The sequence below is a fragment of the Schistocerca cancellata genome, chromosome 7, assembly GCF_023864275.1.
Source record: "Schistocerca cancellata isolate TAMUIC-IGC-003103 chromosome 7, iqSchCanc2.1, whole genome shotgun sequence".
NCBI classification, from domain to species: domain Eukaryota; kingdom Metazoa; phylum Arthropoda; class Insecta; order Orthoptera; family Acrididae; genus Schistocerca; species Schistocerca cancellata.
In genome coordinates this window covers 485,392,101-485,410,538 of record NC_064632.1, presented here as the reverse complement: position 1 = coordinate 485,410,538, position 18,438 = coordinate 485,392,101, and positions in this window count along the sequence as shown.

Sequence of the window (18,438 nt, the reverse complement as noted above, 5' to 3'; positions counted from 1 at the left end):
ATAAGCTGCTTGGTTCTTATAATAACCCCGATAGCCACGGAGGGCAGGGGTGTGCATTGCTGGAAACCAAGTTTCCTGCAGATCAATGCAGAGGAAAGGATGAAGGCGGATAAGTTGGCGGAGCTCAGCTGGATGGTGGAAGAAACCGCTGCAGTTCCTCTGGAGGATGGTGTTGTCCATGGCTGAGAAAGGCGTGACGAGACTGGGAAGGCAGATTACGCCGCTGGGTCACCTGCTGCCTCTGTTTGAGCACCTGTGCTAGTGCTATCCATCTCATCTGTGGGACTGGGGAGATCGAGGTCCTCAGCGGACGCCAGAATCTGCAAATCGTCCTCAGACGCAGAGGTGGAAGGTTGCGGTGGAGTGGCTGCCACCGCGAGTGCCTTGGGCTTAGAGCTCTTCTTCTTGGATTTCTCACGCTGCTCCTTGGGTTTAACTGGCCGGGAGGGCTTCACCGATTCAGTCTCCAGGACTGAGGAGGATCGTGAAGCCCTTCGACCAGCTGATTGTGGGCAATTACGCCACTGTCGGTCGTCAGCCTTGCCGCTGGCGGAAACCTGGGAAGGGAGGGACCCAACGGACCCCTTGCGAGCGTGAGAAGCTGAAGAAGGTGGACACATCTGGCCGAACTTCCAGCACTTGAAGCACCGCATCGGGAGAGGGATATAGGGCTTGACGTCACATTGGTAGACCATCAGCATGACCTTTTCCGGTAACGTATCATCCTCGAAGGCCAAGATGAAGGCACCAGTAGCTATCTGATTTTCCTTTGGACCACGATGAACGCGCTGGACGAAATGGACACCTCTGCGCTCTAAGTTGGCGCACACCTCGTCATCAGACTGCAAAAGAAGGTCCTTATGGTAAATAACTCCCTGGACCATATTTAAACTCTTATGTGGTGTGATCGTAACAGCAACATCCCCCAACTTGTCACAAGCAAGTAACCGTCGTGACTGGGCAGAGGATGCCGTTTGTATCAGGACCGATCCAGAGCGCATTTTGGACAAGCCCTCCACCTCCCCAAACTTGTCCTCTAAATGTTCAACAAGGACTGAGGCTTTGTGGAGAGAAGAGACTCCCCATTAGCTCTCGTACAAACTAAGAATCGGGGCGAATAACTGCTACTGCCATCCTGAGATTTACGTTCCTCCCACGGTGAGGCCAGGGAGGGGAACGTTTTCGGTTCATACTTCTGAGCGTTAAATTGAGCCCAAGAACGCTTAGTGACTGCTGTCGGCTGGCCACCAGCGAGAGACTATGTACCACGCTTCATTGCGGGTCATCCGACCTGATGCCACCTACTCCGACCAAGGGCCCTCCCCACAGGCGCCACCCAGCCACAGCAAAGGCGACCTGGCAGGATGCCCATTCCCGGGAGTCCTGATACCCCAGGAGGATAGGCACCTACCCCTTGGCATACGTGGGGAGTTAACGGCGCAGGCATCAGTAGAGCGATCCCTGTGTTGTCAGGGGGCTACAACCAACAGGGTACATGGCGGCCCCACCACAACAGACTGGCTACCATGCTGGATGTTAGGTAACATGTGGTCCATGGTCGCCGTCAGTGCAGAAAGAGGCACTGCACAGTGCAAGGTGTAATCTGCACGCAGCAACGTAGTCATGCCCAAGAGATGGAGAGTGGGCAGGACTGCAATTCAACAGCGAAGAAGCTGGCGAAAGGTCTGATAGCAAGATGGACACAATGTACCAAGTAAGGCGCCCTTCCCCAATCGGCTCGCTCTTCAGAAAATTTTGAGAGATGGAGGTCAAACCCAACCGGGGACCATCACAGAAGGCCGAAAAGTTTCAGACTCCTTTTAGTCGCCTCTTACGACAGGCAGGAATACCGCGGGCCTATTCTTACCTCCGATCCCACAGGGGTGCACCATCCAGGAGATGAATGCGGATGGGGAAGTGATCGCTGGAATGAAGGTCGCCAATGACCTCCCAGTGAACAGAGTCGGTGAGGGTTGGAGAGCAGAAAGATAGGTCAATGGCTGAGAATGACCCAGTAGCAGTAGAGAAATGAGTCAGAGTACCTGCGTTGAGGATGCACAACACTTGAGACGTTAGGAGGCTCTCCAAAATTCGACGTAGAGTGCAAAGAGAAGTGGAGCCCCACAGGACATGATGGGCATTGAAGTCTCCCAGGAGGAGAAATGGGCGGGGGAGTTGGTCGATAAGATCTGTGAGAGTGTCTAAGGTCACTGCATCCAGAGGGGGTAAATAAACGGCGCAAACGGTAAGCATCCGACGTGAATGAATTTCAACTGCAACTGCTTGCAGGTCAGTATCCAGGGGAAAGGCAGAGGAGTGGTGGTCATTATTGACAAACACGGCGACTCCGCCTTTGGCCCTTTCTCCAGTCAGGTCATCTTTGCGATATAATGTATAGCCCCCTAGTACAGGAGCATCAGATGGTTTGAAATGCGTTTCCTGTAAACACAATCACAGGAAGTGTTGCCGTGCGAGGAGGTTAAGCTCCTCCACATGTGCCCAGAATCCATTCATGTTCCATTGTATAATGGGAGCCATCTATCAGGGTGGGAGTACCTTCATTCTCACTTTCTGTCAGGGAGGAGAGCCCACAACAGGTGTAGGCTCAGTTTTGGGGCGAGATGATAGCCCCAGTCTGACATCAACCTTCATCGCCTCTGAAGAGGAGTCGAGAGAGACGTCAGAGAGAAATCAGAGAGAATGACATCGACATCAGCAGACTGTATAACTTCAGTCTCCTTCAGCGGGCGAGTCTTTACCTTTGGCTTTGGCTTAGATTTTTTGGCCTGAGGTGCCACTGGAGCCAAAACCTCAGAAGCAGTAGGTGGTGTAGCAGAGCTGGGCAGTACACAAGATTGGATCCGGGAAGAGTCAGGAAGGTCTAAGATGTCAGCTACCACGGCCTGGTAAGAAGGCCGGGGGGGAGCAGCAGGCTTCACAGGAACGGCAGCAGCACACGTACATTGATGCCGCTACACAAACGGAGGTTGCTACTGTCAGCACTAGCACCAGCGTTTGTCAGTTTTCAAGACTGGCTGTTTCAGAACGGAAGAAAAGGAGGCAGCGAAAGTGGGCGGCTGCAGGGACTTGTAAATTTTCTTCGCCTCACCATAGGGGATGCGTTTCGTGGTCTTAAGTTCCTGGATCTTCCGTTCCTCAAGGAAAACTCTGAATTTCCTACTCCACACAGGGTGATCCCCAGAGCAGTTGACACACTTGGGAGGAGAGGAGCAACCAACTCCCTCTTGATGGCTTTACCACAATTCCCGCAAGTGGCTTCCCCTCTACAGCCGAGAGTAGTGTGTCCAAAGTGTTGGCATTCAAAACACCGCATGGGGTTGGGGTAATAAGGCTGTACACTGACATGTAGGAAACCTGCCTTCACATGCTCTGGCAATTTGGTGCTGTTAAATGTAAGGATAAATGAGTCAGTCTTTATGAGAGTACCATCCACCCGTTTCATAACGTGTTGCACGTCGACAATTCCTTCCCGGGACCTTTCAGCCTTCAGTTCGTCTTGGGGAATGTTAACAAGATCTCTGCAAGTCACAACACCCTTGCTGTCGTTATTGTGAAATTCAGTCTCTATCGCAAACTCCCCAAAAAATTGTGCCTTCTGTAGGTTCTGGACTTGTTGGAAGCTACATGTTTCAACCAACAAGGTGCCATTACGCAAGCGCTTCACGGATTTTAATGTGCCAGCAATACCTTCTAAGCCCTTCTGTATATAAAACGGTGAAACTTTATCGAAACTCCCATCTTTTCTTTTAATTATAAGAAACACATTCTGCGAAGCAGCATGCTTTCTGTTACGACAACCTGAATCAGGAGGACTGGCCACACGAGCCCTCTTGTTAGATTGGATGTTAGAACCTACCAGCGGCCCACCCTTTCCGCTGGGAGGAGAAGAAGAAAAGTTCGAGGGTTCCATCTCGGTCCCACGAGCAGCTAGGGAACTAGGAGCCCACCTAGACAGAGCCCCGCGTGCCTAGGTAAGCCTTATACAACTCAGGTGCGGCAGGTTCCCCAGAGGTTGCCCGCTAACGACTGTTCCACCTCAACAGCCATGCATCTCATCAGCGCGCAGCACATCTTGAGATTGAGTGGTTTATTCCATCCCCGCGATCCAGGCAGTCAAGCCAAGATCCCCATTCCCTGAGACACACAACATTCCACTGCTGCGCCGCATAGTGGTCGCTGAAGTATGCTCAGAGGTTACGGTAATGGGGGACTGGCGGCGCTTACCAGTTCCCAGCTCAGGAACCCCAGGGTCGCCAAGCCCGTACCCAGCAAATGAATGCTGAGCCCCTGGGGGCCGCAGTCTCGACATGTGCGGCTGGAAGTGCAGTGGGAAGACATATGGCCGAACTTCCAGCACTTAAAGCACCGCATCAGGGAAGGGATATAGGGCTTGACGTCACATCGGTAGATCATCCATCACCTTGACCTTTTCCGGGAATGTACCTCCTCGAAGGCCAAGATGAAGGCACCGGTAGCAATCTGATTGTCCTTCAGATCCCAATGAACGCGCTGGACGAAATGTACACCTCGGCGCTCTAAACTGGCGTGCAGCTCATCATCAGACTGCAAAAGAAGATTCCTATGGTAAATAACTCCCTGGGCCATATTTAAACTCTTATGGGGTGTGATCGTAACGTTGACATCCCCGAACTTGTCACAAGCAAGTAACCGTCGTGACTGGGCGGAGGATGCCGTTTGTATCAGGACTGACCCAGCGCGTATTTTGGACAAGCCCTCCACCTCCCCAAACTTGTCCTCTAAATGCTCGACGAAGAACTGACGCTTTGTGGAGAGAAAAAACTCCGCACCAGCTCTCGTACCAACTACGAATCGGGGCAAATAACTGCTACTGCCATCCTGAGACTTACATTCGTCCCACAGTGTCGCCAGGGAGGGGAACGTTTTCGGATCGTACTTCTAAGCATTAAATTGAGCCCGAGAATGCTTAGAGACTGCTGGCGGCTGGCCACCAGCGGGAGACGATGTACCACGCTTCATTGCGAGTCATCCGCCCTGATGCCACCTACTCCGACCAAGGGCCCTCCCCATGGGCACCACCCAGCCGCAGCAAGAGCCACCTGGCAGGATGGCCGTTGCCGGGAGTCCCAATACCCCAGGAGGATAGGCATCTACTCCTTGGCATACGTGGGGAGTTATCGGCGCAGGCATTTGTAGAGCGATCCCTGTGTTGTCAGGGGCTACAACCAACAGGGAACATGGTGGCCCCACCACAATGGACTGGCTACCGTGCTGGATGTTAGGTAACATGTGGTCCATGGTCGTCGTCAGTGCAGAAAGAGGCACCGCACAGTGCAAGGTGTAATCTGCACGCAGGAACGTAGTCATGCCCAAGAGATGGAGAGCGGGCAGGACTGCAATTCAGTGGCGAATAAGGTGGCGAAAGGTCTGATCGCAAGATGGACACAATGCACCAAGTAAGGCGCCCTTCCCCAATCGGCTCGCTCTTCGGAAAATTTTGAGAGATGGAGGTCAAACCCAACCGGGGACCATCACAAAAGTCTGAAAAGTTTGAGACTCCTTTTAGTCGCCTCTTCCGACAGGCAGGAATACCGCGGGCCTATTTTAACCCCTGAACCCGCAGGGGGGGGGGGGCTAAATATCTGTCAACGGATTACAAGCGCCACCTACTTGTCTTCTTCTACCGCATCTGGAGAATTCCCGAGCAGTGGCGAGAAAATATCATCATTCCAGTGCCAAAACCTAGTAAGAATCTATGACAAATGCATAGATATAATCCTTTTAGGCTCACCAACGTTCTGTACAAGCTACTCGAACGTATGGTGAGCTGGCGGCTGTGTTGGATCCTTGAGTCATAGGTTCTTCTGGCTCTGTGCTGGGGCGGTATTTCCAAGGACGCTCCCTCATTGACAACTTAGTCTACCTGGAGTCTGCCCTCTGAACAGCCTTTTCGCGCAGCCATCACCTTATTGCCTTTGTTTTTGACCTGTTCTAAGCTTATGACACCATTTGGAGAAACCACATCCTCGCTGCATTGCCCAAGTGAGGTCTTTGGGGCTGCTCCCGATTTTTATACAGAACCATTTGTCACTCCGACCCTTAGAGTTGGAGTCAGTGTTTTAGACAGTTCCCCAAATGCACAAGAGAATGTGGTCCAAAAGGCCTCTTTATGAGCGGTTGGTTGGTTTGTGGGATTAAAGGGACCAGACTGCTACTGTCATCAGTCCCTTTTTCCAAATACTAAAAACACCCGCTGAGAATAAAAACAGATTAACAGAATAGATCACAGACGACACAGAACAAGAGAAACTTAGACAAAGACCAGACAAGACGAACTAAAATCACACAGAGTGTGACGTTGATTGGCCGACCATAGAAACAAAAAAAAGGAGAAGCCAACCACCAAGAGACGCATTACAAATTCAGATCAAAATCGTAGGCCAAAGGCCAAAATCAACACAAAAAAACATAAACACTCAAATTAAATGATAAAACCCCCTGCCCAAATAAAACGTAAAACTAAGCGAGCCATAGCAGGATCATCAGATTGTGGGATTAAAGGGACCAGACTGCGATGGTCATCGGTCCCTTTTTCCAAAAAATTAAAACTGCCCAAAGGGAATAAAAACGAACAGCAGGAAAGACGTCAGACTACATGGGACAAGAAAGACTCCGACAGAGATCAGACAAAACAAATTAAAACACACAGAGTGTGACGGTGGTTGGCCGACCATAGAGAAAAAAAAGAGGAAAAGCCAACCACCAAGAACACATTAAAAACTCAGTTTAAAATCAGAGGCTAAAAGCCAGAATCAACACTAAAAAAACAAACACTCAGATTAAACGATAAAAACCCCCTGCCCGAATAAAACGCAAAACTAAGTCCACCATGGCAGAGTCATCTAGTAAACGTGCAGAGAGCGTGTCTGGCAGCAAATACGTCTGCCTGAGCACAGATAAAAGTGGACAGTCCAACAAAATGTGGACCACTGTCAATGCCGAGCCGCAGCGACAGAGAGGAGGGACCTCACGTCGCAATAAGTGGCCTTTGTCATCCGCGTGTGCCCAATACGCAGTCGGCAGAGGATGACAGACTCTTTGCGAGAGACTCGCAAGGAGGAGTTCCACACAGTCGTCGTCTCCTTGACGGCACGGAGTTTGTTAGGGGTGGCCAGACCGCGCCATTCAGCGTCCCAAAGCGAGATAACTTTGCGGCGGAAGACTGCCCTCAAATCAGTCTCTGGAAGGCCAATGTCTAGAGTGGGTTCACTGGTGGCCTGTTTGGCCAGGCGGTCAACATTTTCATTGCCTGGGATACCGACATGCCCGGGCTTCCACACAAAGACCACAGAGCGGCCGCAACGCGCAAGAGTATGCAGGGACTCATGGATACCCATCACCAGACGAGAACGAGGAAAACACTGGTCGAGAGCTCGTAAACCGCTCAGGGAATCGCTACAGATAACGAAGGACTCACCTGAGCAGGAGCGGATATACTCTACGGCTCGAAAGATGGCGACCAGCTCAGCAGTGTAAACGCTGCAGCCAGCCGTTAAGGAACGTTGTTCGGAATGGTCCGCTGGAGTGAGCGCGACTCGACCAGCAACCATCGAGCCGTCAGTGTAAACAATGCCAGAGCACTGATACGCGGACAGGATGGAATAAAAGCGGCGGCGGAAGGCCTCTGGAGGGACTGAGTCCTTCGGGCCCTGTGCCAAGTCGAGCCGAAAGCAAGGGCGAGGCACACACCATGGGGGCGTGCGCAGAGGTGCCTGGAAAGTAGGTGGAACAGGGAAAAACCCAAGCCCAGAGAGGAGCTCTTTGACGCGTACGGCGATCGTACAACCTGGCCGGGGCCGACGTTCTGGCAGATGGACGACTGACTGCGGGAACAGGACATGGTAATTTGGAAGCCCGGGCAAGCTCAAAACATGGGCAGCATAAGCAGCCAGTAATTGTTGGCGTCGTGACCGCAGTGGAGGGACACCTGCCTCCACTAGTATGCTGTCCACATGGCTGGTGCGGAAAGTACCAGTGGCAAGGCGTATCCCGCTGTGGAGAATTGGGTCCAGCACCCGCAATGCAGATGGGGATGCTGAGCCATAAGCCAGGCTCCCATAATCCAAACGGGACTGGATTAACGCCTGGTAGAGCCGCAACAGAGTAGATCGGTCGGCGCCCCAGCCCAGCCAAGTCAAGACAGCGCCATGCTGAAGTGTGTGAAGGAAGCGTCATTTAAAAGCGAAAGATCGAGCTGTGCCAGTAAATGCTCAATGGTGGCACCTCGACCTGTCGCCACTGACCCACCCCACAGAGTGTTATGGGCGTTGAAGTCGCCCAGTAACAGGAAAGCTGGTGGCAATTGGGCTATCAGAGCAGCGAGGCATGCTTCGTGACATGATCATCTGGTGGAAGGTAAAGACTGCAGACAGTATCAGCCTGTGGCATCAACACCCGAACAGCGACAGCCTCTAAAGGTGTTCGTTGAGTATCAGACTCGCTGTGCAGAGAGTGAAGGACATAGATGCAGACGCCACCAGACACCCTTTCACAAGCTGCCCGGTTCTTATAATAACCCCGATCGCCATGGAGGGCGGGGGTTCGCACCGCTGGAAACCAAGTTTCCTGAAGGGCAATGCAGAAGAAAGGGTGAAGGCTGATAAGTTGTCGGAGCTGAGCTAGATGGCGGATAAAACCGGTGCAGTTCCACTGGAGGATGATGCTGTCCATGGCTGAGAAAGGCGTGAAGGGACTGGGAAGGCAAATTACGCCGCTGGGTCACCTGCTGCCTCCGAATGAGCACCTGTTCTAGTGCTATCCATGGCGTCTGAGGGACCGCCGAGATCGAAGTACTCAGTGGATGTCAGAATCTCCACCTTGTCCTCAGACGCAGAGCTTGTAGAAAGCGGTGGGACAGGTGCCACCGCAACGTCGTGGTTCTTGGGGACTTTCATCTTTTTCTGCCTCTCTCGCTGTGCCATAGGTGGTTCAGGCTGAGAGGACTTCACTGGGTCAGTCTCAGGGACGGACGACGACTGTGAGGTGCTACAACCAGCGACTGGTGGTTGTATCAACCACTTGCGGGTGTCCGCTTTTCCGCTGGTTGGAACTTGCGAAGGGAGATCCCCAAGGGACCCCTTCCTGGCGACAGAAGCCAAAGAAGTCTTACTCTTCTCCAGCTGGGAAGGGGGAACTGATGTCCCCGATGGAGGGATGGGGGGGTGCTGCTCCAGAAGTAGATGGAGCAGGAGCAACAGGAAGTGAAGTGCCTCTCACAATCAAGGGGGCTGGTGGATACTGACCGATCATAGAGCTAACCGTACGGGACGACACGGGAGATGGGAGAACCGTCGTCGCAGCAGCGGCGTAGGTCGACGTCATTGGCACAGCATGGAGCCTCTCATATTTCTGCCTAGCCTCGGAGTAGGTCAGGCGGTCCAGGGTCTTATATTCAATTATCTTCCATTCTTTCTGGAATATCCTTCAGTTCGGCCTGCAGGGGGAATGGTGCTCTCCACAGTTAACACAGATGGGAGACGGAGCACATGGAGTATTGGGATGCGAAGGACGTCCGAAATCTCTACACGTGATGCCGGAAGTACATCAGGAAGACATATGTCCAAACTTCCAGTATTTAAAACACCGCATCGGAGGAGGGATATATGATTTCACATCACAGCGGTAAACCATCACCTTGACGTTTCTGGGTATGACGTCACCCTTTAAGGCCAAGATGAATGCACCAGTGGCTACCTGATTATCCCTCGGACCCCGATGGACGAGCCGGACGAAGTGAACACCTCGGCGTTCTAAGCTGGCGCGTAGTTCATCATCCGACTGCAGAAGAAGATCGCTGTGGAATATAATACCCTGGGCCATGTTTAAACTCTTATGGGGCGTGATGGTAACTGAAACATCCCCTATCTTATCGCAGGCGAGTAACCTCTGTGACTGGGCAGAGGATGCTGTCTTGATTAGAACTGACCCAGAGCGCATTTTGGACAAGCCCTCCACCTCTCCGAACTTTTCCTCTATATGCTCCACAAAAATCTGGGGCTTGGTCGACATAAATGAGACTAGGTACCGGGGCGAATAATCTGCACTGCCTTCTTTAGCCATACGTTCCTCCCATGGAGTGGTCAGGGAGGGAAATGATCTCAGATCAAATTTCTTCCCATTGAGGTTAGACCTCGATCGCTTAGAGACTGCTGGTGGAGGCCCACCAGCGAGAGATGATGTACCACGCTTCATTGCGGGTCATCTGCCGTGATGCCACCCACTCCGACCAGGGGCTCTCCCCACGGGCGCCACCCAGCCACAGCAAAGACCACCTGGCAGCATGGTCTTTGCCGGGAGTCCGATGCCCCAGAGGGATATGCATCTACTCCTTGGCATACATGGGGAGGTAGCAGCTCTGTCATCAGCAGTGCGATCCCTGTGTATTCAGGGGGGGGCTATCACCATGAGGGTACATGACGACCACACCACACCGGACTGGCTAACGTTCTGGCTGTCGGGTGTCAAACAGCCATTAATAAAGGGAGCAAAGGTGGAAGTGCACAATGGAGGGAATGTAGGCTACCCGGAACACACTGCAGCCGATGTGGTCGGAAGCTCAGTGTATGTCCAACTCCATGACAATAACGAATACGCCAGATCTTAGGACAAGATGTATGTAGAATGCACCACGTAAGGCGTCCTTCCCCAAATGGTACGCACTAACGGAAAATTTTGAAATGGAGTTGTCAAACCCCTTAGGGGACCATTACATTAAAGGTCGAAATAGTTGTGACTCCTTTTAGTCGCCTCTTACGACAGGCAGGAATACCGCGGCCCTATTCTTACTCCCAGACCTGCAGAGGGGGGGGGGGGGGGGGGAAGATCATGTGGATCAAGAGCTGCGAGGTAATCGAGGATAGACGTTTGGTGCTATGGCAGATGAATTGTCTCATATTGGACGCTCCATTATTAATGCGCTAGTCACTGAAATGCTCTGACATCGCATATTACCTGCAAGGTGGGTACCATTACCGAAAATGCTTACCGACCAGCAGAAGGAGCAAAGAATGTCTAGCGGACGAGTGTTTGTGAACCGATATCGTCTAGGGAAGTTGTTTGCTCACATTGTTATGGACGACGAGAAAGTTTATACCCTTCTCTTACACAATAACGTGCGATTTGATGAATGTTAACAGGCAGGCCCCATATTCTTAGCCGGCCGCGATGGCGAGCTGTTCTAGGCGCTTCAGTCCGGAACCGCGCGACTGCTACGGTCGCAGGTTCGAATCCTGTCTCGGACATGGATGTGTGTGATGTCTTTAGGTTAGTTAGGTTTAAGTAGTTATAAGTTCTTGGGGACCGATGACCTCAGATGTTAAGTCCCATAGTGCTCAGAGCCATTTTTTGAACCATAGTCTTAAATTCCAGCAGAGTGTTTGACGCAGAGCTCCACTGCAAACAGTTAACGAAGGTCCGCGAATGCGAAATAGGGTCTCAGAAATGTGAGTGCCTTGGAGAGTTTTTTTTTCAGATACTAATAAATTGAACTGGGCAACGAGTTCATTAGACAATAGGGTATCGTTAGGAGTATGACAGGGAAATGTGCTAGTATTGCTCTTGTTCTCTGTTATATAAATTGTCTGACAGTTATAAGACACAATTTTTATTTGGTGTGATGAATGGTAGCGTGCTCGAAATGTACAAATATGCAGGTTAATTCGGATGAATATGAAAAAACATTCCAGTAATGTTCGAATACAGTATTAGTGGTGCACTCCTTGTCACAGTCGCATTGATAAATAGGTGTAGTATTGCAAAGCGATATGATATGGAACGAGCATATAAGGTCTTTTGTAGGGAGGCTAATGGTGGACTTGGGGAGGATTCTAGTAAAGCGTAGCTTATCTGTTAAGAAGGCCACGTACAGAACACTTGTGTAACCCATTCTTGAGTACTGCTGGAGTGGTTGCGATCCTCACCAAGTCGAACTGCAGAGAGATATCGAAGTAGCTCGAAGCATGCTGCTAAATTTGGACTCAGTAGGCTCGATGACCACATGAATGTTACGAAAGTGCTCCATGAAAATAAATAAAAAACCGAGGAGGGAAGATGGCGTTCTTTTCGCGAAATGCTATTGAGAAAGTTTACAGACACAGCATTTTCAACTGATAGGAGAACGATTCTTCTGTCGTGAACACAAGACAAGAGAAATTAGGGCTTGGATGGAGGCATATTGTCAGTCCTTTTTCTCTCGTTCCATTTGGTGTTGGGACAGGAAAGGGTGTGCCGGCCGGAGTGGCCGAGCAATTCTAGGCACTACAGTCTGGAGCTGAGCGACCGCTACTGTCGCAGGTTCGAATCCTGCCTCGGGCATGGATGTGTGTGATGTCCTTAGGTTAGTTAGGTTTAAGTAGTTCTAAGTTCTAGGCGACTGATGACCTCAGAAGTTAAGTCGCATAGTGCTCAGAGCCATTTTGAACCAGGAAAGGGAGTGACTAGCACTTGTACAAGGTACGGTCCACCACGCGCCGTGTGGTGGCTTGCGGAGCGTGTATGTGCGTAGATATAGATGCAGATTAATCTAAATAACGGTCAGTGTAGTAACGCCATTTAACTTCACCAAAATCGGAAACTTCCGAGCAGTCTTCTTACTCGAGTCGAGTTCTCTGGCACGAAAAGGTCGCACTGTTGGTTGATTTCATGTGTAGTGGGTGAAAAATTATAGCTTACGTAACCGTAGCGAAACCGTCTTTCGCCACAGTTTTGCTTCATCCAACACGTGTCCACACAGCACAGACCGTAACAAGGATGAGATTCAGTATTTCAGTTTTGGAGGTGAAAATCCCTATACAGCCGTCCAGACTCAGGTTTCACTGAATCGAAGACAGAAATCCTCATAAAAAGTGGTACACGCTACGGGGAAAGCAGAATATTATCATATTTGTACAAGAACAACATGGAAAAATAGAAATGGAAGACTATTACGGAAGAGCGTAAGGCAGTGAAGGAGCCTTACTCCTCTACTGTTCATGCAGTACGGAAATTAAAACGGAGGCTCAGAAGTGAGATTAAAATTAAGTATGAATGGGTATCATTGATCATATTAGCTGATGACATTACCATCTCAATAAAAGTGAGGAAGGATTGCATGATCTGGTGAGCACATTATATGGATTGAGAGTAAATCAAAGAAATTGGTGAGTAACGGAAACAAGCGATAAAGGTAATGAGAAAACTAGGGACCACATACTAGACACAGCGAAGGAATTCTGCTCCTTTTGAAGCGTAACAACGCATGACGCACAAAGAAGGGAGGATAAGACTCATATTAATACAGACAAAGTAGTCTACTGGTAGTCGTAACTGAAGGGGTCCTACGTTCGATTCCCGGCCGGGACGGAGATTTTCTCCGCTCGGGGACTGGGTTTTGCGCTATACTTACGTTCGTATCGTCAGAAATAACGTTCCAATGTTGAGATGGCTTTGTGGGCACGTCCCGAAAGCCAACAAGTAAAAGACGATATGCTGGTTTCAAACATGGACCTTAACTTTAGGAAGAAATTTCTGAGAATGTTCGTCTGGAGCAAAGCATTGTACAAAAGTGAAACACGGACTGTGGAAAAGCCAGAAAGGAAGAGCGCAGAAGCCTTCGTCACACTGGAAATCAGGTGAACTGATAAGCAGATTCTCTGACGAACCAGTGGCGGAAGGATTATCTTGAAAATACTGACTAGAAGAAATGAACGATTTTGTGGAAAGTATTGAATAGAAGAAGTGATGGGATCATATAACCTGAAACATCAAGGAATAAGTTTCACGGCACTATAGCTAGCTGTAATTTGCAAACATTGTGGGGCAACAAATTGGAATATAAAAAACAAATACTTAGCGAATATTGGATGTAAGGGCTACACCGAGGTGAATAGGTCGGCATAGGTGATGAAGTCGTGAGGGACCGTATCGAACCAGAAAGGAGACGAATAATAATAAAAATTACTAAGGCCAACGCTGGAATGATCCCTCGAAAATAATAAGGTCGATTTTTTTTATATCAGTTTCCCGACTGGTTTGATGCGACCCATCGCGAATTCATCTCCTGTGCCAACCTCTCCATCTCAGAGTAGTACTTGTACACTATGTCCTCAGTTATTTGCTGCATGTCCAATTTCAATCTTCCTCTACAGTTTTTACTCTCTATAGCTCCCTCCCGTGCAGTGGAAGTTATTCCCTGATGTCTTAACACATGTCCTATCGTTCTGCCCCTTCTCCTTTCACCATTTCCCATATGTTCTTTTCCTCGTCGTTCCTTCGGAGAACTACTTCATTCATTACCTTATCAGTCCACATAATTTGCAGCATTCTTCTGTAGCATTACATCTAATAAACGCTTCTATTATCATCTTTTCAAGTTTTCAGTTGTCGTACAAAAGTCTGCGTTCCGTTCTCTAGCGAGGTTTTCGATGTGCGTCAAACCCTAATCTTTCTTCCTTTCTTTCAATATTCACTGTCATAGAAGGTGTCGTTTGCAGTTCCTGTTCCAGTAAGCCTATTGTATTCATAATAGTCACGTAATGTTGCCACGTAGAGTCTCACTTCCTTTCACATACCGTACGAAGGAGCTTCCTTGCCGTCTGCTGCTTCTCGTTCACTGGTACGGGCTCACTGTTTGTAGACTGTTCGCTTTAGGGTTTCATGCTTTCTCTTACCTGTCTTACATTATCTGCTTCTACAACGAAAACCGTGTGTGAAGGATGCCACTTTGGTATTACTGTTTCTACTAACACACCGACCCCAGCCCATCCCTCCCTCAAAAGCTATAGTTCATTTCTAAAATGGTGTGTGGGAGGAACGACTGTCATTAAGCCACCGAATAAGCTCTAATTATTCTGTCATCCAATTTTTGAGATGTACACTATCTGATCAAAATTATCCAGACAACCCTGTGTAATACGGAAGTGTGCACTAGATGTCATGGAGGCGGACCCGCCAGTATAAAAGGTGGGTGAAGGAACTATGCTGTCAGTAGAAAAGCAGTAACAGCAGAATGGGTCAGTGAGCAGAGCTCAGTTTTATGGAACTGATGGCTTTACATAGAGCTGGTTTGAATCATACTTGACAAACAGAAAGCCAAAAGTTGTGCTAAATAATTCACACAATGTTGTAAAGCTATAAAATTTAAGTAACTGGGGTAAAAATTACGAAGGGAGTCCCACAAGCTTCAATTTTGGGTCCAATCTTATTCCTTATACATGTGAATGATCTTGCACTTAACACTCAACAAACAAAATCGGTAATTTTTGCAGACAATACTAGTGAATCTCATTAGAGAGCAACAGAGGAGTGACTAAATGATATTTTTCAAAGAATTATTAAGTGGTTCTCTGAAAACAGACGCTCCCTAAATTGTGGAAAAACAGAATACATTCTGTTCACCAAATAGAGTCAAACAAACAACTGATGTAACACATGTGGCGTCAGTAGGGAATATTCCAAATTTTTGGGTGTATATGTTGATGGAAACTTGAACTAGAAGAAGCATATTACTGAGCTTCTCAACCTATTAAGTTCAGCTACTTTTGCTCTTCAATTTAATGCTAGTCGTGGAAAACACTATCAACATCACGACATATTTTTCACATTTCCACTCTCTAATGCACGGAATAATTTCCTGGGCTAGTTAATCACTTAGTAACAAAGAATTGATTGCAATAAAGCGAGCAGTAAGAATAAGTGGTGCTCACCCACAATGTCATGTAGGTACCTCTTCAAGGAGCCATGCGTTTTAACTGCGTCGTCACAATTCATAGTTTCGTTAATTAATTTCTTGATAAATGATCCATCACAATCTGAGGTGAACAACTACGTACATATGTACAACAATCGAAGGATGAATGATCTTTATTACCCACTGTTAAAGCTGTTGGCGGCTGAGAGAGTATTTCAGTATTCAGCAATAAAAATTTTGTTTTATTTATTTATCGTATGATACAGAGCTTGGATCAAATACATAATTTTAAGAATATACAGTGTAAGAAATGACAAGCAAAATACAGGTACAGAATCAAATGTCCAAAGTATTATGCTAAATTAAGTACATATTACACAAGTTCTTAGATTTCTGAGTCCAATCTGTTGATCCAGTTGAGCCCTTCAGTTGATGCGTGTGGATGTCATGTTTGATCCCCCAAAGGCTCGTTTCTGGCGTTCACCAACAATGTGATTTATTGTCTGCAGGGCAGCTCCACAGTCACAATCTGGAGATGTTGCCCAGCTCCATTTGTGTTTTAGATATCTGCAGTTCACTTGTCCTGTTCGGATGCGGTTGATGGGTCTCCACCGGCGTCTAGGGAGTGTGAAACCTGGAACTCGCACGGATCGTTTTTCAACCAGATGACCGTTGAACACTAACATCAACGAAGTATGGAATAGTCAGTCTGAGGAATCGTCAATGTCGGAGGCTTCAGGATGTTGTGCAGTTCGTCAAGGTGGTTTTCTTGACTTCAGATGCTGATGTTCTGCTATTAATTTGTCGCAGTGTACGGGTAGCTGGGGGTGGTTCTGAATGTTTCTCCAGATCTTCAGGAAAGCATCTGATCTTCGTAGAGCTGGAGGTTGGATGTTACTTAAAACTGGTAGCCATGCAGTTTGAGTGCTAAGTATGCAACCTGTGATAAGTTGCATTGTCTGATTGAGTTGGGCATCTATCTTGCTACAGTGAGCACTGTTCATCCAAGTTGGACAATAGTATTCAGCGGCAGAGTATGATAGTGCCAAAGCAGATGATCTTAGGGTTTGAGCGCTGCAACCCCAGGAGGTACCAGCAAGCTTCTGAATGATATTATTGCAGGTCTTCACTTCTGCGGCCACGTTGGAGTGATGTAGTCGGAAAGTTAGGGACCTATCGAGTGTTATTCCGAGGGGCAAGGTTACTCACGTCCGTGACATACCCGAAGTCACACGTGCCTCCTGGGTGGTGATAAATGAGTAACAAGAACAGGATGAGACCTAACTGCCCAAAAAGGCTTCCCAGTCATAGAATGCAGAGCAAAAAACCAAAATTTTTGATCATTTGCCGAATAACATAGAACGTTGTCAGGTGGGAAGCAAAATTTAAATATGATTTAAAACAATTTCTCCTGGACAATTCCTTCTATTCCGTTGACGAATTTCTACTTAAAAACTGGTAGCCAGCAAAAACTTTTTAAAGTTTAGTTTCATGTCACCTGAATAACAAAGCCATCGGGTACATTTCAAACCTTCTAAAGATACCGGAACGACTGTTGGTGATGTAACTGTGAAGTGTAAACGTAAAGTAACAATCACAGCTAACCCAAGACCAGATAAACCTCCTGAACTTACGGGCAGCGGCTGTCGAGCATTGTGGTTAGGGTATGATCACCCCACTGCGCTTAGGAAGTCGCTAAATTGTGGACGGCCCTGAATATATTTTACAACACTGTACACTGCACACAGTAGAGGAAGAGTTCGGAGACGACCACTATATCAGCAAGACAATGCCTCCTGTCTTAAAGGAATACCTGTGCGGCAATTATTTGGGGATAATTCTATTCCCGATTCTCGACGAGAACCTAGTGGAACACCTTCGGGATAAGTAATACTTAGCTCCAGACCCCAGAGTCCAACAGCACCATTTTCTCCAGTTATGGCCTTTGAGGACGAATGGGCTGCCATTCCTGCAAAGGCATACGGACACCTCACTGAGTGTCCCCAGCAGATTTCAACCCGTTATAAAAGCGAAGGGTGGATACACCCCATATTAATTCCCACTAATGTGTGTCCGTATACTTTTTATCAGATGGGGTACGTGGGAAGAAGTAATATATTAACTTGTTTTCTTGGTGCGTATGTTCTGGAAATTTTCTACAGTATAGATTCCAGTGATGCACAACTCCTCTCTTGTAGAACCTGCCGCTCGAGTTTGTTGAGCATCTCGGTAAAGTTCTCCCGCTTACTAAACCAACGCCTGATGAAACACACTGCTCTTCCTCGGATCTGCTCTATCCCTTGATAACTTCTCACGGCCCACAGAGCGAAGTTTAATTTTCAGCGTCTGTACTGCTCACTGCAGCGAAAGGCGAAACATTTCTGCGTCACTTTAGCAGTGGAAAACCTTCAGGTCGTCACAGTCTGCTGAGCACAGCCGCCACTCGCAGAAACGGTTTTACGCTCCTGGGGCAGGGAGCGTAACACCAAGACATCTCCTTCCTTCATGCCGTAAGAAGAGTCTGCAATTTAATTCTTTTTAGTTACGCTTGCGTTCTCGGACTAGAACTGAAAAGAATTAAATTTCTTTAACAGTAATTGAGGTACTTGCGCAGAGCATAAATGCTTCCTTCACAGCTTAGCGCTGAACTACACCCTACGAAACAAAAAGAAAACTAAAACTTAACGAGATTAAAAGGAAGGCCACAGCAAAGG